We start from the raw sequence: 26,393 nt of genomic DNA, 5'->3' as shown, positions 1-26,393 counted from the left end.
CAGAGCAATGGGACATGAAGGATTTGGAAATCTTTAGGCAGATCAGAGAAAGAACACATAAGGATTAAAGCCTTGGAAAAATGGGTCCTCTGAGAAAAAGTTAAAGACATGGAATTCCTCGGGCTAGAGAAGGACATAGGAAGATGGATCTAGCCTCGAGCTCCTGGCATTTGAGCCACTGTTTTATAGAGATTGTGGCAGTCTTAGATGAAGCTCTCTTTGTTTCAAAGAATAAAGGCCGGCTCCAGGAACGTACGTGTAACCAGGATTCATGGGACCAGATGAGCTGTGAGGAGCTCAGACATCTCTCTCTCAGCCGCCTTATGTTCTGCTCTGAACCTCTGCTCTCCACTTCTTACTCCTACTTTCCACTTCACCGTGAGGTCAGTGTACAGACAGACCTTTGCCCCCTACACTATAGCTACATTTTCAGCATCGTTGTCCAGTGCCAATCGGCCTCATCTGCCCAGTTTCAATTCTAGATTCCTCTGATAAGACTTATCTAGTCCAGCTCGTCTTTTTGAGCCAGGCCACCCAATCATTGGTCATCATGGATGGGTCACCCTGGGGTCTTGTTCTCACCCCTGATCACATGAGGAGAGGACGTTGGGCGGGTGCTCTGGAACATGGTTACTTAGGGCAGATTTTCTTCAGATCAGTATGTGTCAGACTGGCCACGATGACATGAGAACAAAATAAATCTGACCCTGGCCCCTTTGACAGGACACACTTTGGAATAATTGTGAGCCTATTCCTGCTATGAGGCCTGGCCTACTGAGCCTCTGAGAATCACCTCATGTCCCATTGGCCTAGGAGATATAAAGTCACTTGCCCTGTTGGAGCCTAATTTTATTGTCAGTAATGTCTGGTCTTTGCTGATGGGAGATCAGCCATTTGAGGGCTTTACAAAGCACCAAATCTGATTAGCCACAGACAGAATTTCCCTGCTTAACCAAAAGATGCCAAAAACAACTCAAGGACCTTGGCCTTCGCAGGTTGGCTTGGCCTGTTTTCATCCATTTTGATTATCCAGTTTCTACTGGCTTCCCTGAATCGACACACAAGCCAACACCTTTGCCTCACTATCCTCCCATTCTTGGATGCTACGTGTGGCCATTCTGCTCGGCATCCTGCCCAGAAATCCCCATCATCTTCTAGGATACAGAAGATGAGACATTAATGAACAGGAGTTTGGGAGCATTATTCACCGTCTTTTTCCTACACTCAGTTTAATCATACTACCAGTCTCAAAGACAGGCAGGCAAAAAAAAAAAAGTTAACTCAAATGCAAGGAAGGGCTTTGAGAACATAGATTTCAGAATATAGTAGGGCTTCATCTACCCAAAACACAACTTCCCAGACACCTCACTATCTAAAATCAGACCAGAACCTGGAGATGAGCCAAGGGACGTCTAAGCAGCCAAAATTATCTGTGTAGGCTCATATTGGTTTATTTAAAGTAGCATATAATTCAAAGCAACTGTCCCCAGAGGGCTGGATGAACTATTACCCTCTGAGAAAGACTGGATAAATCCTATAGGGATAGAAAAGGCTAAGCTCCTCACTCACAAGCTATTTACTTTTTATTTACACAGAATTTTAATGAGTTTGCCTATCTGGTTTCTCAACTTAGAACAGACTAAGAAACAGTTGGGTCATGAGTTCACTACAGGTAAAGTGACACGCTCCCTGATAAAGAGTAGACCTAGAAACCCCAAATGTGTAGTGCTATGAAGTGACTTAGAACAGAGACAAATGACTACATATCTCAAATGTTGGGGGACTACTGGAATAATAAATAACACAGTATCTGAATTTATGAAGATGACCTTAATTAAGCAGAACAAAAATGTTAAATTAAGATCCATATATCCTATCTTGAAACCTGGGAAGTGCGTGACTTTTTTTTTTTTTTAGAAAGGCTTCCATCCAAAAAATTAAAATTTTAAATGTGACGTTTCAAAGGGCTAAGCTTTAGCTAGCTGAAAAGTTCCAGTATCTAGAATGATAGGTTTCTCTCTGGATAACTGAAGTTTTGCTGTAGCTCCATTTGAACTCTCTAGACTTTTCCCTGAAAGAAAATAGGGCACCTACTCAGCCAGGGAAATGCTGTTGCTTTGACGTATATGCTATTTGGAATAAACCAATAGGGGCTTAAGGAGGTTTTACTGTATTTGGTTTGCAGGCTTCACTTGGCACCATCTCTCTAAAAGGCTGCCTGCCTTTGAACTAATCCTCTATTTATAATCCAGCTGGAGAAAGGCCTCGGCAATGTATACAAATTCCTAGGATTTGCAGTGGGCTGCTCACGTAGCCCTGAGCCCCCACGCAGAGCCCCTGGCTTGGCCCTCACTTCCCCTGAGAACACCCTGCATCACTGAATACACGTCTTGGTGCTATGGCACACGGGCGGCCTGGCATGCCCAGAAACGCACCCACATTCTTGGTGGGGAGCACAGGGCCCGTCTGGGGCCGGGGGGCATGAGCTGCATTCGGCTGAGTAAACACCATCACTCACTCCTGACGACCGGCACTGCTCCAACGCCCTTTCCTAAGGTCCAAAGACTGAGGAGGCTTCACACTGCTCTCCCCTATCAACCATTCTTTTCTTATAACTCATTGCCTCCCCAAAACGACGCCAACTTCACATTTTCCTTTTTCCCCCTCACAGAAATTATTGCAAGTCATGGAAGTCTAAATATAGCCCCCAGTCTGTTTTCCAGATGCTGAGGCCCTGACAGTCTCCTGATGTGCTTCCAGCTGCCTCTTTGCTCTTGCTTTCCCTTCTTCTTTCTCACCTTTTTTTCCCTTGCCCGATACTCCTGCCCTCTGCCTCCCAGGCTTCTGCTGTCTTTCCTGTTTTCCTAGTTCCTAAGAAAGTTCTAGAAGCAAGGCCTGGGACTTGGAGAGCCCTCTCCCCACCTCTCTAACAACGCTAGTCATGAAGTAGGGATATCGCCTAAGGAAGAGGCAAGGGACAGAGTCCTCTCAGACCCTCAGCAATGAGCCTCCATGAGGCCTTGCCATTCCTTCACTCACTTGCTTCGTCCAGAAAGCATTTCACCTCCATTCCCCTCACCAGCTTCTTCTTCTTGGGTCCTGGGCTCCAAGGAACAGCTGGTCACTCCGTCCACGTAACAGCCTCCTGTGTTACTAGAGAATAGCTACTAAGACACACCTCAGCTGTCACCTCCTTGAGATCAAATAATATCAATTCCTTTTGCCTTTCTTCATCGGGCCTAGCTGTCTGGAGCTTTGATCATTTCTACGGATCCTGTCTGTACCATCCCCCAGCTGGCCAGATCCTGGGTAGGCTGTGGAGCTGGGCCTTGAGTCTTCAGCCCTAATAAGGGTCTAACTCCTGCTGTGCGAGTTTATTGGAGAATTCGCTGAGTACTTCTCAATCACAGGCCCCTGTCTAATTAAAAAAAGAAGTGCCACAGCGATGCGTCTTCACGACTAACTTGAGATCCACTCCAATGAGTTAACATCAGACCCTTCCTAGAGCCAACTTTGATTCACATACGCATTTTATTCCATCCTTTTCAACAGACCTGTTCACTATCAGTCAGCTTTCTTAAGTTCTAAGTCGGCGGTCTTGAAGGGACCCACGTGCTACAGATAGAGAGTATATAAAACTACTTGTCTATTCACTTATTCATTAAAAAAAAAAAAAACCAGTTATCACATAGCTCCTTAGGCCAAGCATGGCAAAGATACAAATGAGAGGTCACCTCAGAAGACACACATCTCAGTGCAGAGTGTCTCAACCTTGGCTCTGTTAACACAGGCCTGGGTAATTCTTGGAGCAGGGGTGGGTGGCCTGTCCTGGACACTGTAGAATGTTTAGCAGCACCCCTGGCCTCTACTCACTAGATGCAGTAGCACCCTTCCCCAAAGTTGCGACAACCAAATATGTCTTCAGACATGGCCCAATGCCCCCTGGAGACAAAATCACCCCAGGGTTGAGAACCATTTGTCTAATAAGCTGGACACCTGAATGATGGCTACAGTTCAAAGAAGCCCTATAGTAGAGACATGAACACAGGACTGTGCACGGAGTCAGAGGGCATGTGAGCTGTGCTCTGAAGGATGATACAAGTTTCCTGGGAAGAGACAATATTAGAGAGAGGATATTCTAGGAAGTGGGAACAACGTGCACAAAGGCAACAGAAAACCTCAATGTGCCTGGTTTGGCGGGTGCCTGGGGAGAAACAACAGGAGATGAGAACAGACTGGGGCCGGCCCCGGTTTGTCAAGGGCCTTGCGTGACTAAGACACTTGCACTTGATCCTGGGGATCAGAAAAAACGGAGATTTTTAATCTGGGGAGCACCAAGAGCAGGTCCATTGTTGGCAACGACAGGATGGTGACCGGGAGAAGCCAGGGTGATAGTTCAGGAAGAGGTGGTGTGAGCTTGAATGAAGGCCGGGGTGCTGGGGAAGAGGGGAGGGGGGAGGATTTGAGAGTTCTTTCTGAGACACAACCTGCAGTGGACGGGGGACAAAGAGAGAATATAGAGCTGGGGATGGCCCGGATGCCTCAGGGTGGGTGGAATCCTCCTGCATCAGCCCTAAAGTTGAGGCTTCTTTGTAGCTGGTAGACACTCTGGAATTTGGGCTGTGCCCACCTGGCATGAGGAGATGGGGTTTGGGGGCTACATTTACATTGGGAGTTTCTTTGTTAATCCTTCTCCTTTGCCTGCCTTTAGACCAGATTCATGGGAAGTATCTCATGGGAAGTATCTCGTGGAAAGAATCCAACCATTAGGAGTTGGGTTAAGCCCCCAAATTGAGCTTCTACTTTTGTCACGGCCAGTGACTGGCAGTCAGGTGGCTCGAGCCTCAGTTTGTCCATTTGTGGTCGGAGGAGACCACCCCCGCCTCGCCAGGATGTGGTGAGTGTGAATAGGGCAGCTTCTGTGGGTGGTTCGGACCCCCGTAGGTACTTGGCACTTCATGCCTGCAGTTGGCCAGGACTGAGAGTGGTTGTAATCAGGCCTGATGGAAGGGCCCCCTGACTCCACCGCGGCCTTGAGTGGCTGCCAACTCGTGACCAAGCCTGCCTTGAGACTTGCTTGCAAATTTTTTTCAGGGTGTCTGGTGTCTGCAAATAGTCTTCCCAAAACCTTTTCAGGCTCCAAGACGCCCCTTTGGCTGTGCATCCCACAGTCCTTCAAGGTCCCTAGCTCAGTGCGAAACTTTGAGGAAAGCCCACTCCTTCTGGTTTCATGCAAACCCTCCCTCCTGCCTCCCCTCCCGGCCTCCCAGTTAAGTTAGAGTCAAAGGAAAGAGTAGGAGGCTGGGAAAGAGTCTACTTAGAGAGAGGTTAGCCCAGCTGGCCAGTCACAGTGGCCTCGGGCCTGCAAGGGAACATGTCTCCCCAGTGTTTCCTCTGAGGGGTAAGGTGGGTGGACGGTGCCAGGAGGCAAATGGTGGGTGTGAGTGCTTGGGTATGCATGTATGGATGAGTGTGTGTGTGTGAGTGTGTGTGAGCTCACTGCCCCACACTCCCAGGAGCCCCAGCGCTGATGGTGATCTCTCTCAATGAGGGAACAAGGGGCTGCTTTGTTGGCCTGCCTATCTCTTGGTTTCTGATTCACCCCAGGCCACTGCAGCCCGAGCAGGTTCGCAGCTGCTCAGGGATATACTTTCCAGCACATTTAGGACTTGGAACAGCCCCAGGTTTCAGGAACACATGGCGAGGGGGGAGGGAGGGGGCTCAAATAGACTGAGAAGGGGGAAATCGAGCTACTTCTTTCTTACTTCAAGACGAATCTCCATTTTCATCATCTGATAGCAAGAACAGCATCTGAGGACGGCGGATGAATTGCAAACCTGTGCAGGTCGGGAGAGAGGGCAGGAAAGTGGGGGGAGATGGGCAGATTTATTTCATCCTGGCCGAGGTCTTCTTGTGCAGCCCGTCCCCTCTGACACGCAGCTCCCACTCCAGTTACACAGTCTCCGCCCAGCCCTGGGCCTGCCAGGGAGCCCTCACCGGAAGTCAGCCCCTGGAGGGAGCCTCTGGCTTCCAACAGCCAGGGCCAAGGGGCCAGAGAGGAGGTGGAGACGGTCCCTAAAATCTGGGAGCACTGAGCGTTTCAATAGGCCTAGTTTTACAAACTGGTCATATCTCTTCTCTCCGTCCTGGTGCCTTGTAAAGGAAGGGACAAAAACGGCACTTTCCCGGACTCTGACATCAACTCTCCTGGGAGCAGCTAATGGCCTCACAGCAGACAGAAGCCAGGTGACACCTCTGTCCCATGCATTTACCCACATTCAACCCCAGCTGTCCATCTAATGCTACTGAGGGCCTTCTAAGTGCCGGGTGCAGTCCAGGCACTGGCTTTTAGCAAAGAACAGAACAAGGTTCCTGCCTGCTGGGAGCCCCAGATAGCAGAGAACTCACAGTTACAGCACAGCATGAAGGGAGCGTAGGCGGGGCAGGCCAGATCTGAGTTCCTCAGTTCCCGTGAGGGAGCAGGTGACTGCTCACCTGGCTTCAGGCAGCCTCCTCCTCCTCCTCCATGACCTAGCTGGGTGTCCTGGGGCACATTTCTCTGTGTGCCTCAGTCATCCCAATCCACCAGTGAGAATGACCACAGGGGCCTCAGCTACCTCCGAGGATGGCTGTGAGGCTCCAGTAACACTATGCACAAAATCCCCTGGCAACATCTCCAACCTTTGTCTGATCCTAATATTCTTCTCCAACACATACACCCCTTCCCAAGAGGATAACTAAGATTATGGTCCATCACACGAGCCAGTATCAGAACAGGGAGGTGGATGTGTGATGCTGGGTCCTGCTGCCTCCGCCCAGCCCGGCTCCCCCAGGCGGTCCTGCACAGGCCTGCCCTCTGTGCGAGCTCAGAGCAGTGCCTGGACGCCCAGACAGAGCCCCTTTCTCCTATGCTCCTGCACAACGCTCGCTCACAGGGTCCTATTCAGAGAGCGAGGTAATTGAAAGGGCCACTGCAGGCAGGCAGAGTGACCTTTGGGCCCGCCTCAGTGGGTGACGGGGTTAGGCCCCAAAGCCCTTCAGCCTTGGAGGGACCAGCCAGGCCCTAATTCTGCACAGATACAGCATAGGATATGCAGAGTGGCAAGGCAACAGGCGAACTCCCAGGTCCCAGCCCTCATGGAGAACCCATCCCTCTGCTCAGCCGTGTGCCCCTTCATTCCCAGAGAGCGCAGACAATTCCCACCCTTTCCTTGGGGACAGACAGGGTAGAGTGAGAAGGCACAGGTGCTTGGAGGATAGATGGGTGCGTAACTGAGTAAAGTGATTTAAACAGCATGGTGAGAAAAGGATAGACGAGACAGTATGATCGCAGCTCTGTCAAATAGAACTTTCTGCACAGATGGGAAGTTCCATATCTTCACTGTCCACGGGACAGTTGCTAGTCAGAGGTGGCTGCTGAGCCTGGAATGTAGCTAGTGTGACTGAGGACCTGAACTGTTTGCTTAATTAATTCAGTCACATGTGGATGTCACCTGTGGCTAGAGACACCCTTAATGGGCAGTGCTGGTATGGTAAGGAGAAGACACTAAGGTTTTAAAGCCACTCAGACCCAGGTTCATATCCTGACTATAACTTATACTTACCCGTGTGTGACTAGCCCATGTTGCTTGAACTCTCAGAAGTCCGTGTACCCTTTATTAATAAGGATACTAAGTGAGCTGGGTGGGGGCCAAGCGCAAGAGCAGAGATGAGCTGGTAGCTGCCCTGACCAGCATGCACCCCTTCACTTCTCCCAGAAGAGGCTCAAATGCAGGCTTCAGGCTTCTGAGTTTAGGAGGAGACAGATCCGACCTTTACCTAAGCCTGTATTTCTTCACTCAGGGAGGCCTGTGCGCCTAGCAGATTTGACAGGGCAGGTCTGGGAGTCTCAGGACAGGTCACCAGGCTTGAGCCTTCCACTCTGTACCCACCGGCTTGACCCTCCATGAACCAATGTCCACAGATTCTGTTGGCGAGACTGCGGGACCCAGGGTGGATGACGCTGTGGCGAAGAGGAAGTTTCCTACCCTGGTCCTCAGCTTTGCCTGTGCACCAACTTTTCTTCTTCCTGTACCTGAGTTAAAAGTTATCCATCCCATGTCTTATCCTGGTAAGAATCTTCTCACAGTGGTCCAGAATGACAACCTTGCCTTGGTCCTCTGAAAATCTGTCCCTGCCCTTTCCAAGAAGCCCATGGCCAGTGCCAGCCTCTAAGAGAAGGAATGCTGGGCAACGTGGAAAAGGAGGGCGGTTCTGGACCAGGTGCAGGTGAGTCGGGGGGTTGGGGGGAGGAACTCCTCTCTCAGGGCAGCCGCAGACTCTGCCTTTCGCTGTGGGAGCCTCTGAGCCAGCCTCCTGGAAGTCTGGTGCCACCATGGCATGTCAGCAGGGGCTGCCAAGCCAAGAATCTGGGGGCCAGGACACTCAGCCCCAGCTGTCCTCATAGTGCATGACACGGGGGTTCGTCTAGATGACAAGGGCCACTGACCTACCTCCACTAGTGATGATGGCAGGGCAGAAGAGCTGGCAAGTGCCAGGGAGCCAACAGACACAAAGTCCAAAGACCCTGACTATGCCAAGGGTGGCAAAGCCTTGTCTCCCCGTCCGCCTTCATCCCCACTGTGTCTGTGCAGTGCTACTTCACCATCCCCAGCCCTCCACAAAGAGGAGGGCAGGAAGAATGCAGCTTAGCCCACAGACGATGGAGATTCAGGAAGTCACCTTAGAGACTCAGCACTAACTTTCCCTCCTTTCCACCCTACATCCCACCAGGCCTTCATCATCACCATTGTCATCACCATTTACTAAGTATTTACTACATGCTCGGTTTTGTTATACATTCTACCCTCATTACAACTCTGTAAAGTAGATATCGTTATCCCCATTTTTCAGATGGAGGAACTGAGGATACGAGAAGTTACTGACATCCAAAACTACATGGCTCTTTTGAGGTGGGAGAGAAGGTGTGAAACTCAGGCTGTCACTCTCTGCAACACTGTAGAGCCATCGGGAAAGAAGAGCAATTAGGGGAAAGCCAGAGAACCTGTAGGGTGATCTCTCCTCCATAGCTTGCCACAGAGCCCAGAACAAAGAGTCTGCCACAGGCAGAGGTGGCCGTGCTGCCTGGAGTAAAGGCAGAGCGGGGAGCCAGCAGGAAAAACACTGTGCAGAACCAGCTGCAGAAGCATGCCTGATCTCCTTCCCCTCCACCCTCGGCATAGCCTTTTCCTCCAGGCCAGCCTGTTCCACTGGAAAAACAATCTACCCTGCCTGGGGACTTGGGGCCGGCTGGGCCACCTTCTGGTCTGTCTTCATTCAGATCCCATTTCTCTCCTCTTGGGGAAGTGGGGGAGGGAGTCACACTGGGCGAGGCGAGGGGGAGGCTGAAGTCTTCATCTTCCCCCTTTTAAGCCAAGCAAAGAAAAATAGCTCTTTGCCAAGATCTTTCATCTCAGTCATTTACTCTCGCAGATGTTTTCTGCAATATAAACAAGAAGCAAAGAATGTTGGGGAGGAGAAGAGGGCGGGAAGCGGGCAGGAGGAGGAAGAAGAGTGAATGGACAGCTTTGAAATCTGGGCCTGCAGAGGGCAGGAAACAGGACCTCGGCAGGGTCCCTACTGGCCCCAGAGCATGGGCAACCTCAGGTCACTGCACCGGGCCAAGCGGAGGGTCACATCCCAGGGTGTCTTTGAAAGGAGGTTCTAGAGAAGTAGTCCAGCCTTTGAGTGGGTGGTCTCTCCGAACAGCCTCCCTCTGCCTGGGAACTGACACATGGGAAGCAGCTGCTGGGGCCCTCTGGACCCAACCTGGAGCTGTGCCCTGCTGGGCCACACACCTGCCCACCTAGCGCTCCCTGCAAGCTGGGCAGGGTCCTGGGCCTGCAGAGCTGTCAGCAAGACTGATGGGAGCCGTGGGCACCCACGGTGGGAATTAGGATTTGTTGCAAAGGGAGAAAGAATCTTGGGCTGTATTGGCTATTGGAGGAGCACATCCCACAGTGGGTCAGAGAATGAACCCAGGAAACTGGTTGTCTCTAAGCTCAACGTTGCATAAGATTCTTATTGATGTCGGTAACTCTTAAACTCAACTCAATGCCTGCTGGGGCTGGTGGTGAAGGACTGAAACAAAGGAGCAAAGCAAGGTAGAGACGGTCATGACCCGAATAAGGCAGACCCATTGAAAGGGGGAAGCCACGACTCATTTCAACTGAATAATTAAAACAAGCCAGAAATTCAGAGTCTTGTATAAAATTTCCAGGACTTTTTAAATTTTGCAACATTGTCAGACACATGCGGCCTGCCTGTGGGCAGGTTTTAATGGGCTTGAGATGTTTGCAAAATGTTGGATGAATGAATGAATGCTAACTTGCTGTTTACTCCTGCTCTCAACAAAGGGACTGGTGAGAGGAAGGCTGAAAATGAATCAAACAGCAAGCTTTTACTGGGGACCCGCTGTCTCCCCTAAATGAAGCTAAACAGTATGAGGGATTCAGAAAATCAGAAGACCTGGTCCCAGCCTTGGAGGGCTTGCATTGCGCCTGGGGAGACAGAGTGACACAGGAAATGACACTCACCCTTGACAGTGCGTGGTTATGTGGCAACAAATGTTCAGGGGACAGAGGGAAGTCAAGCAATGCTTTCCAGAGGAGGCAGCATTTAAGCCAAACCTGGAAAAATTAGTGGAGAACCCACTTGTTCAGGCCAATCATGAATCCCGAAAGTAGAAGGCTTCCTACCCGACCCTGGACATTGAGAACTCTGTAGAATCAGGACCCAAGACCACAAAAAACAGGGGGTTGGGGGCCTGCCTGCTAAGAAAGAGTGGCCACCCTACTACTGCCACCAAACTTCCCACCCTACCTGTCCTCTCCTACTGCCACCAGATTATGGGTTAGGTCTCCAAGGAAAAGTTAGTAGTGAGGGACAGGCATGAGCCAAGTGCAGGCCGTGGAGTTGGGGCTGCCACTTAGGAAAGAATGAGAGGCAAGCCTGACGCTCAGCAACTCTGTGGAAGGAAAGAGGGAGACACACAAGGGCCCATGAGGGTTTCTGGGCACCGATGGTTTCCTGCCAACATCCACAGCTTTCAGCTTCTTACGAGAAATAGAATGGAAAGAGAACCAATTCTGGTCGACTCCAGGCTTCCACCTCTTAGTCCTCGCATTCCTCACAACATGCTACAAGGTAGCAGTGATTATTCCCATTTTACAGAGTGGAGATGGACACAGGGCGGTAAGCTCCCCAAGGACGGAAACAGCTGGTCACTGCTCACTGTAGAAGTCCTGCGCACAGCCCAGGGCCTGCACCTAGGAGCTGAGTGATGCTAAGTGACCTGTCTGCGGTCTTGTGGGTACAAGGGCCAAGAGGAGACTCGAATCCAGGTCTGCCTGATCCCAAAGCCACTATGTTGGGAAACCTGCATTCCCAAAGGCTTCCAAGTAGCCACTAAGTGTGCTCCGTCAGTCACCACAGATGATGGATTGTCAGTGTGAAGGAGGGTCAGTGTGCAAACATCACTCATGTGGCCAAGTGTTTGGATCCAACAGAGATTCCTTGAAGCAGTATGGCCTTCTTTTTCACTTGATGCCTCAATCTCCCCTCCAAAAGCCCTTGGCCGGACCACCTCTAGGGAGAGCTAACTCACTACCTCTCACCCCAGTCTGACCACCAGTAGGTTGAACTTCCATCTGTCTCCCTTCGGCCCACATCCAATGGTCAGGGTATTTGCTTTCTGCACTACTCGGACAAGGCTCTTCAACATGACCATCTTGGTGGTAGTCAAAGAACTCTCTTATTTGTGTCTTCTGCTTGTCCCTCACATGTTCCCCATGTCACATGCTTTCAGGCCCACTCACCCATCCCCATGTCTCTCCCCAAATGCTGTATAGCTTCTGTGTGCTTCTCCTTTAAAAGCAAAGCCATGGCATTCCAGGTGGGACAGACCAGTAAAGAGTCCAGCAAGAGAAATACCTCCCTGATCTTCAATGCTCTTCTTCAGTTCATGTCACCTAAGTTTTCTTGGTAATCAAGCACATTGACGCATGTCAAGTTTAATATCAACACAAACTCTTAAGTTGTTCACACCGTCCCCATTCTAGATAGATGTAGTTGCATTTGTTTAGGCCCCAAGGTTTCAGGTGTGCATTTAAATTATATTTCATTATGTTACATTTAGCTAGAATTAATCCAAAGTTGAGGTCTTAGGGATTCTAATTCTGTTTTTCAAGGTATGAGCTAGAGTCTTCTAACAGCAAATAAGTAAGTCTGACCTCTGAAAGTTCTTCCTAGTCTCTGATGGGATGGTCAAAACATAAGGACCATGGGGGAGTGCTGGGACACTGGATGGGGCCATCCGTCCAGGCTGAGTTTCTGCTGTTTATCAGCACTGTAGGGCCTTATACTCAGCACATCCCCAGCCACTCCACAGATGCTGCCTTCCAGCCCACATTGTCCCTAATAGCACCATTAAGGTACATACGGTGCTGCCTATTGCAATGCCATGAGCTCCCAATTTAGGATTGTCATGCCCCACCTCCAAATGCAACTGGCAGACCATCTCTCTTCTTGGTGAGTCCACGCTGATTCCTAGTCATCAGTATTTTGTTTCCTAAGTCTTCAGAAGCCATCCTTTTGCCTGTAGATAAAAGCAGAAGCTGCCTTCCAACAGCCAGACTTGTTAACTCTTTGCATCAGGCAAAAGGAAGAGAGCAAAAGCAAATATGTCTGTTTGCTTCTTCAGATTCCCTCTCTGTCCTTCAAAACCTGCTCTGTGCCCCTGACCTTGAGAATTGCAACACTGAGCAGCCTTACCCTGTAGTTTCAGTTGGGTTCAGTCAACGGGAGGTACTAACAAGAGAGAAGAGAGTGGGGTATGGCCACGGTATATATTCCCCTGGTGTCTCTCTATTGGCTCCTGCTTAGCTGTGTCTCTATGCTGTCCCTCCACCTGAGGCCATGGATCCTGTTGGATGGCTCCCTCCTAAGGCACTTCCTCTCATGCCTCTCACTCCTACCAGCCCTGGCAAACCTCACCATGCCTTGTCAGTTCCCTTTAACCTTACTCATACCTTTAAGTAAATCCTAAATTCTTCTCAATTAACCCCCATTGGAATATGTCATCTCTCTTGCCATTATACTGACTGATGAACTCGTATTTTGAATCATGTTGCTTAAAGGCTCAGGGTTGTAGGCATCAGTGACTTGACTTGGGTCAAGTACACAGAATTCGTAGTGTAACTGACCACGGTTGAATTCTATCTTCGACATTTTCTGGTTTTGTGGCATCCCATTTAGCATCAAGTCAATTATAAGCACTCAATAAATGAGAGCATTCAGGTTACTATTAAGAGAAGAATCTAACCACTGAGGGTGTTGCTTTGGTGCTAGAATAAGTCAGCACTCTGCTGCAAGGCTTTACTTACCGTCTCTGGCTGCCAGGGAACTGGGGCCTCGGGTAAGCTGCCCACATACTACAGGAGAAAGAAAACATAGGCATTGCCATTGTTGTTATTTCAGTAGCTCGAGAGGCTTTCAACTCTATTGCTTATTTTCAAGAGACATTTTTAGCAAACCATGTTCTTGGAAGCTGTTTTTTGTTGCATGTATTGGCGTTGTTTAATAAAGTGATATAGGTTTCAAGTGTACAATTCTAGGATGTATCATCTGTATACTGCATTGTGTGTTTTACACCCAAAGTCACATCTCCACCCACCACCATATATTTGACCCCCCTTTGCCCCTCACTACCTCCCCCACTCCTCTTTCCCTCTGGGAACCACCATTTTGTTTTCTGTGTCCATGAGCTTTTTCTTGTTTGTTTGTCTTATTTGTTTATTTGTTGCTTTCAGTTTTATATGCCACATATGAGTGAAGTCATCTGGGTTTTGACTTTTTCTGTCTGACTTATTTCACTTAGCTTGAGATTCTCGAGACCCATCTATGTTGTCACAGATGGCAGTATTTTATTTTTTTCTTATAGCTGAGTAGGAAGCTGTTTTGCACATTCTGGCAGCCCTTTCCTATCCATTCTTGGCATGCTCTTAAAGTCCCTCAACTACAAAGTACTGTCGCTACATGTTCAAGGCATAGAAATGTCATGCCTTTTAACCTGCCCCTACAGAGCTTCTTTCTACCACCCCCCCACCCCCAAGTGGTGCTCTTGCCAAAATTAGGCTCAGAAGAAATTCTCTTAACTCTGTCCAAAAGCTAAACCTGATAGAGGGTAAAGGTTCTCTAGTCAGTCACATTTCACTCAACTCTCAACTATTCTTAGCTGACAGAGGGCAAAACAATGTCCCCCAAAGATCTAGGTCCTGTGAAATGTGAGAGTTCTGCCAAGAGGGAGGGATACAGTTCTTCCCGTTGGAAGACAGAACAATCCCCCCGTTCATTGCCCCAAGGTATCTATTTGCCACTAACAACTCTTCCCCCAGCTCTGTCTTGCTTGTGTTAGATCACATTGGATCGGCCCGCTCATTTGCCATTCCAACCCCAACCTTTACGACCGAGCCTTTCCTGTTGAACTACTAATGTGTCAGCTCATCCTGTGGGCCATCTCTTGCCATGTTATGCTCTGGCTCCTGAGTTGGAAGCTTGGGAGTTTTCTGGATGTCTATCCTACTAGAAATGTATGAGGAAGGGTCCTGGATTCTCCAGATAGACACACCTCTCTTCCTGCCAATGCTCCTCACTACTGATTTCTCTCTCCTGAGACCCCTCAAGCTCTGCCACGCTCCTTCTGTCATCTCAGCCCCTGTTCCCCTAACTCACATAGACGCACCAAGGGCAAGTATCTTCCTGCTCGGAAGAGATGTCTGCTCTTCCACATACTCTTATGCGACTTCCCACTCTCTGACCTCCACTGCTAGAATCCCTTGAGTTAGAAACACAGAGATATTTCCCTGACTTTTAAGGCTTATATTGGCAAAACGGCAAGGAAAAGGGAGCAAAGGACCAAGCTCAGAGTTTCTGCCTGACCCCAGATTGCTGCTATGGGTGGTGCCATGGGAAGGTCGACCTCTCCACAGGCCTGGGGGCTGTCCCCGTGGGATGACACCCTTGGACACTCCGTGTCAGCGCTTCTGCGGCTGCGCCCTTCAGGCAGAATATAGGGAAGATAGAAGCTGAATTTAAAGTTAAAGGATGTAGACAGAGCTTGATTCAGTGATTTATGGTCTAGACCAGGGTTTCCAAAACTGTATAAAGAGCTATTCCTGGCCAAGTTCCTTATTAGTCATATGTGGAAAATGGAAACATCACTTTGTCAGAAATATACTCCCCCCACCTTTTCCCCAACTGTATTTATAATCAGGTTCTGGAAATAGAGCTGGGTATTGGCAAGGGGACTTAAGAATACTTTACTAATAGAACTGGCATCACCCTGCAGTGGTAATTGTCCCAAGCGCTTACGGACAAGGATCCTGGAGCGGTCAAAAACAGGCTGAACCAACTTCACACTGGCACTGACCCCATTAATAAGTAGCTTATGAATGTTCTATCTTTCTTATTTACCATTTTAAGAATTCAGAATTCATCTACTCTTTTCTGGTACCTACACCCAATTTTCCTCTTAGAGAAACCCACACTGTTATCTCTTCTCAGTCCATGAGATTCCAGTGCAGCCAACACGACCCCCAACTCAGAATGAAGCCCATGACCTAGACCTAAGCCAATCAGTGCAGGTCCATTCTCCTGAATGGGCACCTGGTCAGTCAGAGCCAAAGAGATATTTTGAGATTTTCTTTAGGACTTGTGGGGAAGAAAGTCACTCTTTTCCCTGGAACCTCAAATCTGAGAGATATAGGACCTGAAACTGCTGTCATTTTTCTGTCCCATGGAACCCGCTTCTGAAGCCAACATGGTAGAGAGCAGAGCTGAGAGACAACAAGCAATCAAGCCCTGGTGACATGTTATTATAGCCCTGAGTCCAGCTGTGTCTGGTGCTAACCATACTTCTGGATCTCCCAGGTACACGAACCATTAGCTCTCCCTTTTGCTAAAGCAGTTTGGAGCAGATTTTTCTGTCCTTGGCAAACAAAGAGCCATAGTTGACAGTTGATTAAAACTACGTGCACAGCTTAGATAGAACTAAGAGAAAGGAGGCAGGACCAGCAGGAGGCCTATAATTGGCAAGCCCGGTCTGTGGCTTAGGTGCACAGACAGAGGCCTATCACACACTTCAGCACCAGGACGTGCCCAGACAGGAAGTTCCCCAGCAAACACTACCTCGTTAGAACTGAAGTTACTAGAAGACCACACCGTTCCCATTCGGTTTCTTCTGTGAGACCCCACTCTGTGCATTTCATGTAAAATAATAGTAAATACTACCACTTCATTTATACCACCTCAACTTGGAGTTCCCTATAATTTCCTCCCTTTCCTACAAATTAATAAAAACATCTATTAATCATGAATATATTTAATCTGCTTCCCTCTGGTTGTATTAATCAGAGCTCTCCAATGAAATCGAATTAATAAGATATGTATAGGAATTGGCTCATGGGTTAGGGGGCTGGGAAGTCCGAATTCTGCAAGGCAGCAGGCAGGCTGGACTCAGGTAAGAGGCGATGTTTTGGCTTTGGGTCCAAAGCCTGGACACTTGGGTAGACTATCTCTGTTGCCTTTTAGAAGCAGAATTCCTTCTTCTTCAGGAAACCTCAGCCTTTGCTTTTACGGCCTTCAACTGGTTGGATGAGGCCCACCCACATCACAGAGGGACAACTGCTTTACTCAAAATCACCTGATTATAACTGTTAATTACAACCCCCCCCCAAAAAAAACACCTTCACAGAAACATCTAGACTAGTGCTTGAGCAAGTAACCAGGCAGTATAATCTAGTCAAGTTGACACATAAAATTAGCCATCAGAAATCCAGTTTGAATATTAGTGAGGGCTCAGCTTTAGCTTCTTAGGCCAACACCAAGGTGGACACTACAGATAACATCCCTCGTCAAAGCTCTATTCGTTCCTAGCAGGTAAGAAAATCCATGATAACTCAACTCAGTCTGGACAGACAGCTTCATTATTTATGCTGCTGTTAGAGTGTGTAAATCAGGTCTTACTAAATCTCCCTTGGTTTTCTTGTCACTGTCTGCAGAATTTCCCTCCTAGCCACCACTCCATAGAAGCACCTGAGCCCTATCGCATGGCGCCCAGTGACTGAGGGCATCCACTGTGTCCCGATCCAGGCAGACTAGCGTTGGGGTGGTGGGACGAGGCACCACCAATGGGAGAAAGCGTTTTCCCCATGAATGCTGCCTGTGGGAGAGCCTTATGTAAAGCAGACATTCCCCATGGCCTGGGCCTTCTAGCAAACAAGTTATTACCATTCCTGAACTGTCAACTACAGGGCTTCTCCCTGCCTTTTGATGGTCTGGGATATATCTACTTACACTGATAATTCAGGTACTTATTTGTTTTCTCTCCAATTACCTGCTATGGGCTCCATGTTGGCATTCTGCCCAGGGTTACACTCCAAGATACCTCCCTGAAGAAGCCATTTTTTGTATGGACATCTATGCCAGGAGGGAATGGTGGGGGGACAATCAGCAGGCCCTATCGGTGCACGACACCACTGTGACTGCAGCCCCGTGAGCGGTTTTGCTGAGAATGTCCTTTAAGAGTCGGTGCCTATGGCTGACAATGCCAAGTCAAAGCCTTTGATGATGCCTGCACCAAAAATCCTACATTTCTGGCCTCGCTTGCAGTTAGGTCAAGGTCATATGACTGGATTCTGGCCAAAGGGATGTGGACAAAAGTGATGTCAGCCACTTACAGAGCTGGCCCTTAAAAACATCTCAGTAACTCTCCGGTTCTGTCTCCAGATTGTCTCTGACTTTGGCAATCTTGATGTCACAAGCTTCAGATGGCCTAACAATTGAGATGATGGTGGGTATTTGTGACTGCAGCATAGCCTTTCCCATTCTGACTAACATAGAGCAGAAAAAGGGAGTATTCCTCTGGCCCATGGTCCTCCTCAGCTCAGGAGCCATCTCACAGATACGGGGTATTCCTCCCAGGATGGCTGGTGATCAGTGACATCTCTTCCAACCTCTGATGAAACAACCCCGGACACTCGTGCTGACAATGATGGGTCAAACGCAGTGCATTATATGTGAAATTGCCCGGGATCCTCTACGTGCCCCGATTCCTAAGGAAAAACTAAAACTGGTGAAGTAATAGAACCAGGGTGGGTTTCCCCGAATAGACTTTCACAGTTTTGAGTTCATTTAGAAGAAAAGAGAGGATGTCAGGCCCTCGGCAGAGCTGAACCCCTTCCATTTTAGTTGAAGATATCCTTCGTGGGATCAAAAACAGAGTCTTATCTGTTGAGAATTCAGGCAACTTAAGGTTCCTTCATTACAGAAAGCCTACTGGGCCCGCCACACTGTGTTACCCATGAATGTGGGTGGGACTCTATGGTATTTTCATACTGTTGGAAACAGTGGCCTTGTTGATCTCAGAGAGTCCAGATTAAGCTGATTTCGCTATTTTTAATCTCTCCGGAAATAAGCAAAGAAGAGAGGCCTAATTGCAAACAGACTGAACTTTACATAGGAAATATGTAGGTCCCCAGAGGCACCTAGAAAGTGTCTGAAACCCTAACAGCCTCCCTGCCTCCCCCTCCAAACTCCCCTCTCCAGATCACGTAGGCCTGCACCCAGGGAGGCCTGAGGCAGGAGGAGGGATTGGAATCAGGAGTTCAGCCACAGCCTTGGACTGGCCAAACCAGCCCAGCCAGCCCCTTGGGCCTGGGGGCAGGGGCTTTGCATGAGAAACAGGAAGACAATTTGCCCACAGTTTGAACCATGGCTTTGGGAAGGCTCTTTGTTCTCTCTCCCCCATTATTTTGGGTTTTCTGGTTCATCTCTATTCTGTGCTTGTCAAATTCCAGGCATGGGGAGGATTTCAAACACCATCATCAAGTTTGCCAGATACACACAAACACACACACACACACAGTGCAATTTCATTTGCCACACAGCTCTGAAATTTGCGGCCAAGTGTGGCCCAGCTTACATACCCCCCATCCTTACCCACAAACTCCAGTGCCAAATCCCAGCCAGAACCCTGGGCCTTGCTGGCAGCTGAGCTGCTGGGTCACTGCAGGAGGTGAGACAAGGCCCTGTAGCCTGCTGTGCCTCAGTTTCCCTACCTGTCAGTTTGGACAACCATGACCACAGCTAATTCTGAATGGTCTGCCTGCTTGATGAGACCAGGCACTGGAGGGGGCTCAGATTTATGGCACAGAAGACCCAGAATGAGTAAAAAAAAAAACCCGAAATGGATCGGGAGCCCAGAGCCCAGAAAGGCAGCCAGAGAAGATTAGACATGCTGCTGAGAAAACTGTCCCGATGACTTTATTGAGGGCTCTTGCTCATAAACAGCCACTGTGTTGTTTCAACTTCCACGGGACAGGCCAACCCTTGCCCATGATGGGAAGTTTGGGACTGGAGCCATCGTGGGCACTGCTGTTACCGAGGTCGCCCCAGGAGCTGGGGATCTTCCAAAGGAAACCAGCATGGGGCTCTGGGGCTTGGCGGAACGGCTGGACAGATGGACAGTCTGAGTGAGAAAGTCACGGTTATGAGGCAGGGAGGTGTGGCAGGCGTCCCCCCTGCTACAGTGCTGCTGGTGGGGGTAAGTCTTTTCTTATGCGGCGTTTCTACTGAGAAGTCCGTCTTCTCTCGCTTTTGCTTCTTGGCCTCATAAATCCATGTAGAAGGCAGCAGGCCAGGAGCCCAGACATGGGAAGGGGACAGGAACTGCGACTATAGTTTCCATCCCTAGTAGCTCCGAGGCCCCAGCAGTCACTAGCAGTGAGTGACTCTGACTCTCACACCCTGACCCTTCGTATCTTCTGTCTCATTGTATGGTCTACCTTGCTCCCCCGTCATTTGCTCCTTTTAATCCACTCTTTCACATGGCAGGGTAGCCTTGGCAGGTCCATTCCACCCTCATCGTCCACTGGAATGCTTCCTGATTCAAGGTTGCCAGAGCCATTTTCTAAGGCCAGCCCTCATCCACGTGTAGATAGGGAGGGGTTCACAAATATCTCATTTCAGCACTGGAAACCCTTTCTTCCCTCTCACTGTCTGCTCTCAATCGGCCATCCATTTCCCACTCGTCTCAGCCGGAAATGCTCTCAGCCAAAGTGAGCCAAGCCAAGCAGGTGTCTGTGGGTTCACACACCCTCCAAGGATGAGAGGCTCTCCAGTGGCTACCAGATTGCACCCTGATGCTAGCCAGCTCCTGGCGTCTGCCACTGGCCCTCCCAAGATGGTAGCCTGTGGAGACATAGCCCAAACACTTGATCCAGCCTCTTCCCAGTCCAGCTCTGTTGGCAAAATGAAACTTCCTACCAAGAAAAAGCCAGCCTGGACTGCCCATGAGGCACGCTTGAGGCACCCACAATAACTGGGCAAACCACCCATCCTGGGTTGCTTGGTGCCTGAGGGCTTACTGGTGAGTCAAAATGAGGAAGAAGGCAGGAGAAAGAGTTCTGAGGCAAATGTCAGATTTTTGGACAAGCCATTACTAGTAGCATGTCTTTATCTGGAAAAAAAGCACACAGGAACTTAACAATGGAAAAGAAATTTTAAAGCTCTCCGTGAGGTAGCCCTGTGCTTCTCATCTGCCCTGCTATACCCTCTCCCATGTGAATTCCACCTTGGCCAAACCTACAAACCCACCCTCTTTCTTGCTCTATCCCTGCTCTTCCCACTGGAAGGAGTGTGTGGCTCCTGCCATTCCCTTTGCTCACAGTATCTACCTAGGCTGCCCATCTTCCGAGGTCCAGCTCCAATACTGCTCTCTCCCCACCCTTGACTCCTGACCAAACCTCTGGGAAGCCTGGAGCCTACATCACCTCTCTTTCTCCACTCACGGCGCTTTCTGTCAACTCACACAACTTGCTTCTTTATCAAAGACCACCCCAGATGTTCTCGCTTTCAGATGTGTTGGCCTTTGTCTCTCTGAGTCTGTGTGTCCCCAACCTTGTACCAGAATTCTTGCCCCAAGGATGCCCCCCACTCCAGTGCCCTGAACACAGTTGGGCTTTAGGCAATCCTTCGATTGGTTATACAAAAAAAGAATTTAAGTGATCGGCAAGATGCTGAACCCAGAACTGTAGAAATGTTCAGTGAAACTGAGTGTGGACCCAGGCGGTCCCTTCTTGAGGGCAGTGGGGTAACGGGGTTTCCTTTCCAGGCAGTGCCCCCGTGGTCCTAGAATCCCACAGAGGACTTGGAAGGTGGTGGTTGAGTGAGCAGAGTGCTGCAATAAAGCAAGACCATAAATGTAAAGCCGAGGAGCTAAACAATGGTGGCTTTACAACTCCAGGTGATGAGAACGGCATTTACAGACTCGGTGACATGTTTGAAGCAGTGAGTCCCGGAGGCTCATATTTTAAGCTGGACATCCTGAGAACCTGACATTCTGTTTTTATTCTCCTCCCCATCCTTCCCACCCTCTCCCCTGGAATTTTCCGTGCCGTTCGGACAAGAGCATGGAACCTCTACTGTTTCTCAACCCTTACTGATGCTGAGGAAGGATTTAAAACTGCCTGGTGATGAGCGGAAAACCCTCTCGAGCCTCGAGATGACATTTGCCATTGCACCAAATCTTCCATCGGAGGATTTCAAAATCCTGTGTAGAGAGGAGAGCCTGTCTGCCCTCAGAGAAGTCCAAGAGCAGAGGCATAGGAAGAGTAAGTCCTTGGGTACAGATGGGCCCACCTGGGCCCCGAGCGTCTGGAGGGCCTATTGAAGACCTTTCTTTCTCCTGAATTCATTTTTATGTTGGATAGAAGTTCCTAAGCAAATCCATAAACAGAGGGTGGGAACTGAAAACTCTGCTGTTTCAACAGCCCTAAATATAAATGTAGAAATCAGTGTTCTCTCTCAGAGCAATCTAGAAAGCACTGGCCAAAGAACAAATTACAAACAGCTACACAAGCAGCAGGGAAGTCCCACAGACCTTAGGGGACAGAAAATAACCACGAGATCATCGTGCTCAGCTCCCCAGGGGCCTGAACGGCCAGGATGCAGCCTCACAACCCCCCTTCTGAGGGGGTTCCACGTTTTTCTTGCTTTGGGCAGCGGGCAGCCTTCTGGATTCATCTTCCACACACGCTCCCTACCACACACACACACACACACACACACACACAGAGGCAAGTGTCTACTCATCAGAGTTTTTCCTGCATGGGAATGAAGTCCAGAACATTCTCTACCATGTGCCTTTTCACTGTTTGTAAACAACTCTGGATGCTCATTGACAGTCCACCCGACCACACTGACCAGTTCTGTGGAAAAGCCCAATGTGGCCAAACTGAAACATCAAGTCTTGTAGTGATTGCAGCGTCTAAGCCTTTAAACCTGGGGTGTCAGACTCATTTTCACCGGGGGCCACATCAGCCTCGCATTTGCCTCCAAAGGGCCGAATGTAATTGTAGGACTGTCCACATGTAACGACTCCTTAACAGTTAAACGGGAGCTTGGCGCTGCCACCAGGTAGAAACAAGGCGCCGGGCCGAATAAAACGAGGTGGAGGCCGGGTTCAGCCTGTGGGCCTCGTGTTTGCCACCTGTCTTTTAAACGCTATCAGACAGTCAAAAACAAGTTGCACCTGCGTTCATACTAAGACAAGCAGATAATCCATATTGGCAAAACAAAGGTAATGATGTAAAAATAACTTGAAAGTTTGTATTGTCCAAGTGAAGCACACAGTTTTTAATTTTCCAAATTACAAAAATAATAAATGCTCAATGCAAAAAGCTTGGAAAATACAGAAAAATAGGGCAGGAAAACTACTGCTAGTATTTTTTCGTGCTGCCTTCCAGTACTTCACTATGAATAGTCACCTATAAACTAACTTATAATGCATATTATTGATAATACATGTATAATGTATCATAATATATAATTATATAGAGGTATACAGAATGTTTACATATAAAATAATCGTTTATACATTTTATGTATTTATTTACAAAATATGTATTTGCTTATTTCACATAAAACATCACATAAAATGTAAGAAATCATGCATTTTTTCTTTTCACTTTTACTCTAAGGTAACATATATTAATTGTAGAGGATCAGAAAACATGCTTGAATCAAAACAGGTGAAAATCATGTTTATTTCCACTATTTAAGAAAGACCACTTTCATTTGTTCTATGCCTTTCCCATTTATTTAAATTACACACATAAGAATAAAGTGATATGTCAAATTACACAGATATAGCATCTTGGCATATGTGTTATTTCATAACTACTCTGGGGTAATACAATGATCCTCGTAAACCATTATGTTTTCTTTTCCTTGTGGGTCATCTCATGCTATGGCTTCTTCTCATGGAGGGGCACCAGCTGGGACGAGGGGCCACTGCTTAGCCACAAGGGTCTACACTGACTCTCTTGAGCTGCTGGAGGTTTGTGGAGAAAGATTTCCTCAATTTTAAAAACCTTTCTTTTAGATAACAAAAGCAAAGCCAAGAAGTCTGGTAACAGGGCTTTACTGTAGGTCACAGGGCAGAAGGCAGCCTGGGGGCAGTTCCTCCTGGTGCGAAGGGAGCGTAGAAAGCTCCTCCAGGCCCGGAGGGGAAGCGGCGGAGGGAGAGGAGGACAGGCAGTGCTTCGACCTGCTAGCCCTTTCCCGGGCCCCTTCCTGGAGATTGTATCTTGAGGATCAGGGTGTTATTAACATCTAGAAGGAGTTTGGGGAAAATCTAAAAATATCCGGTTGATGTTCTGAGATAGAGGAGATAGAGTTCGAGGAGATTTCAAGTCTCTTGGGTTTATCTGGCACAGATTCAACAAAGGGCCATGAGGTAGGTTAGAAATGACAGAGGACGGTGGCACAGTCTAGGCAGAGGGGCACGAGGTCGCACTCCTGTCTCACTGCTTGCTCGGGTGTCGAAGGGATTCCCGATTCCCTCACGGGCAGCATAGTCGGGCAAAGAAAAGGCCCAGGGCTGAGACTGAGCGGGCACAGTAATTCTCGACCTCCTAGTCAAAGTCCAGTGAGGAGGTAATTGATAAATGCACTAACTTGCTAATGCAGTTCAACTCAAGAGCCAGCCAAGTTCCCACCCTCAGGAGGAAGGCAAAGATGAGGGCTCGCCCTCGCTGAACTCAAAGTCTAGAGACTTTCATTCGTTCTATACCATGTGGTACACATGTGACTGAAAAGGTCAGGTTAAGGTAGATGCTGGCAGAGCCCAGATTGGGGAGCAGTTCCACAGACACCCTGCTGCTGCACTGGGCTGTCGGGCCAATGAGAGCCTTGCCCAGGCACTATTCCCTCACCCTGTTTTCCATGACCTTTCTCTCCTCCCCTGCCCTCCCTTGAGCCACATCCTCATCTCAATCCTCCATCCCAACTCATTTATGTGACCTCTCTTCCACGCACTTTAGAGCGTTCGTGGTAGTAGCCAACCTAGTGCAGACAGGGCCAGGCTATGGTTAGAAAGACAGGAAAATGGGATCAGGTTAATAACTGGCAGAAACTGATACTAATAATAACAGGATTATTATCGCTTGTAATTAGTCTTGCTATGTGCCAGACGCTGGTTTGAGCACTTTACATATACTGTATGAACTCATACAGTTGTGCTCATTCCTATGTTAACTTGTGACTCAACTGCATGAGCTCATACAACATCCATGACAGCCTGTGAGGTAAGTATGATTATGATTTCTCCTTTTAGAGATGAAGAAATATAGGCACAGAGGGGTTAAAGTGACTTGCTCAGGGCCGTATAGCTAGCAAGTGGAAGCTAGAACCCCCTTCCTTGCAGGCTGCCTCTAGACCCTTACAGTAGGTGACAGTGGGGGACTCCAAAGGCTCTGAGCAGGGACAAGGGGTGAGGCTGCATTTGCTTTGGGCATGCAGGCGGGCCCAGAGAGGTCCTCGGGAACCTAAAGGCATCCTTAATAGCTTTTCAGATATTTCCCAGTAGGCAGGAGGGTTTAGAGTATCTGTGGCTTCTACTCTGCTGCTCTGGAAACAGACCTGTGGAGATTAGAGCTACATGTCACACAACAGTTGTGGAAGTCGCTGTAGGAGAGTGGAATACGCAACTGCATTGCACACCATCAGGGTAGAGCCAGCGTCCAGGAAGGTGTACGTGTCCACACCCGCACAGGTGCTTCTGGGTGAGGCCGGTGGGGCAAGCCCCTGGCTGAGGAATGTGGCAGGGGAAGGCACTCTTTGTCTCGCTTCAGTGGCTTTCAAGCAAAGAGCCTGGAGGGCTTTGCAGGCGTCCATTCATGCGCTTAGTGCTTGAGCTGCACTGACTGGCTGACGAGCCCCTCCACTCAGCATCCAGGGACTGTGTCTCCACTTGTAGGCAGGCCAGCAGGAGGTCAGAGTCAACAAGGGGAGCTCTGCTCTTCTCACGGGGTCACACTGGCCTCCTGGTGGGCTTGCTGGTGCAAGTGATCTGAGGAGCACCCAGACCCAAAGGTGGGATGGAGACAAGCCTGTGAGATTGGCCCCCTACTTGCAATACTTTCTCTCACTCAGCTGTTGCACTGACCCTGTGAAGGAGCTAGGCAACCTCATGTGTCCCAGATAAGGAAACTGAGGCTCAAAATGGGATTTGCCAAATTAAATTTCAGGAATCTCAAACTGAATCTGTTGTTTCTGGCCCTCGTTCAAGAAATATCTTCAAATATACCATACTGCCTTGCGCTCCCATGATATTTAAAATACCAAATAGAACAGGGATCTTTGGGCCTGAATTAAGCTGGCCCTAGGGAACCATTCAGGGGACAGACTGTCCACCTAGTGACTGATGTACTCGGGCCACCAAGACACTCGCGGTGAGGCTATGAGTGTCTTAGGGGACAGAGGGGTAGGAGGCTGGACCTGCTCATTTCTGCCAGTAGTGACCTGGAGGCCCAGGTGTAGAAAAGGGCAGTCCATCTGGAGTTGCACAGAATGGCCTTGGTGACCATGGTAGGGTATACAGATTCTACCCAATGGCCAACGAGTGAAGGAGCTCGTTACAAAACCTGAAGCTAGCCTAGCCCACCTCCTCCCTCCTCCCTGTTCCCACCCCCACCTCCTCAAATTGGCTTGCCTAAAACCACACAGAGTAATTTCGTCTAATCCTGCAAACTATAATTATGAAAGTGAATATGTTAGCCAAACAAGTCTTATACTGCATTTCAAAATCAAATGTAAATAATTATAAAACATCGTGGTGGAAGAAAGAAGGAAATGAATATTTACTGATGGCCTCCCAAATTCTAGTACCTATTATCTCAATTAAACCAATCCTCATTACAAATGTGTGACCGAGGCATTGGCATCCCCATTTTGTAAGTGAAAAGAAGCCAAGACTTGGAAAGGTAAAGCTAACTTTACCGAAGTTACATAAATGA

This window comes from Sturnira hondurensis, unplaced genomic scaffold (assembly GCF_014824575.4).
Source record: "Sturnira hondurensis isolate 20B ecotype Veracruz unplaced genomic scaffold, ASM1482457v3 Scaffold0021143, whole genome shotgun sequence".
In the NCBI taxonomy this organism is placed as follows: Eukaryota; Metazoa; Chordata; class Mammalia; order Chiroptera; family Phyllostomidae; genus Sturnira; species Sturnira hondurensis.
The sequence above is the reverse complement of the archived record's forward strand: the minus strand, read 5'-3'. Positions refer to the sequence as shown.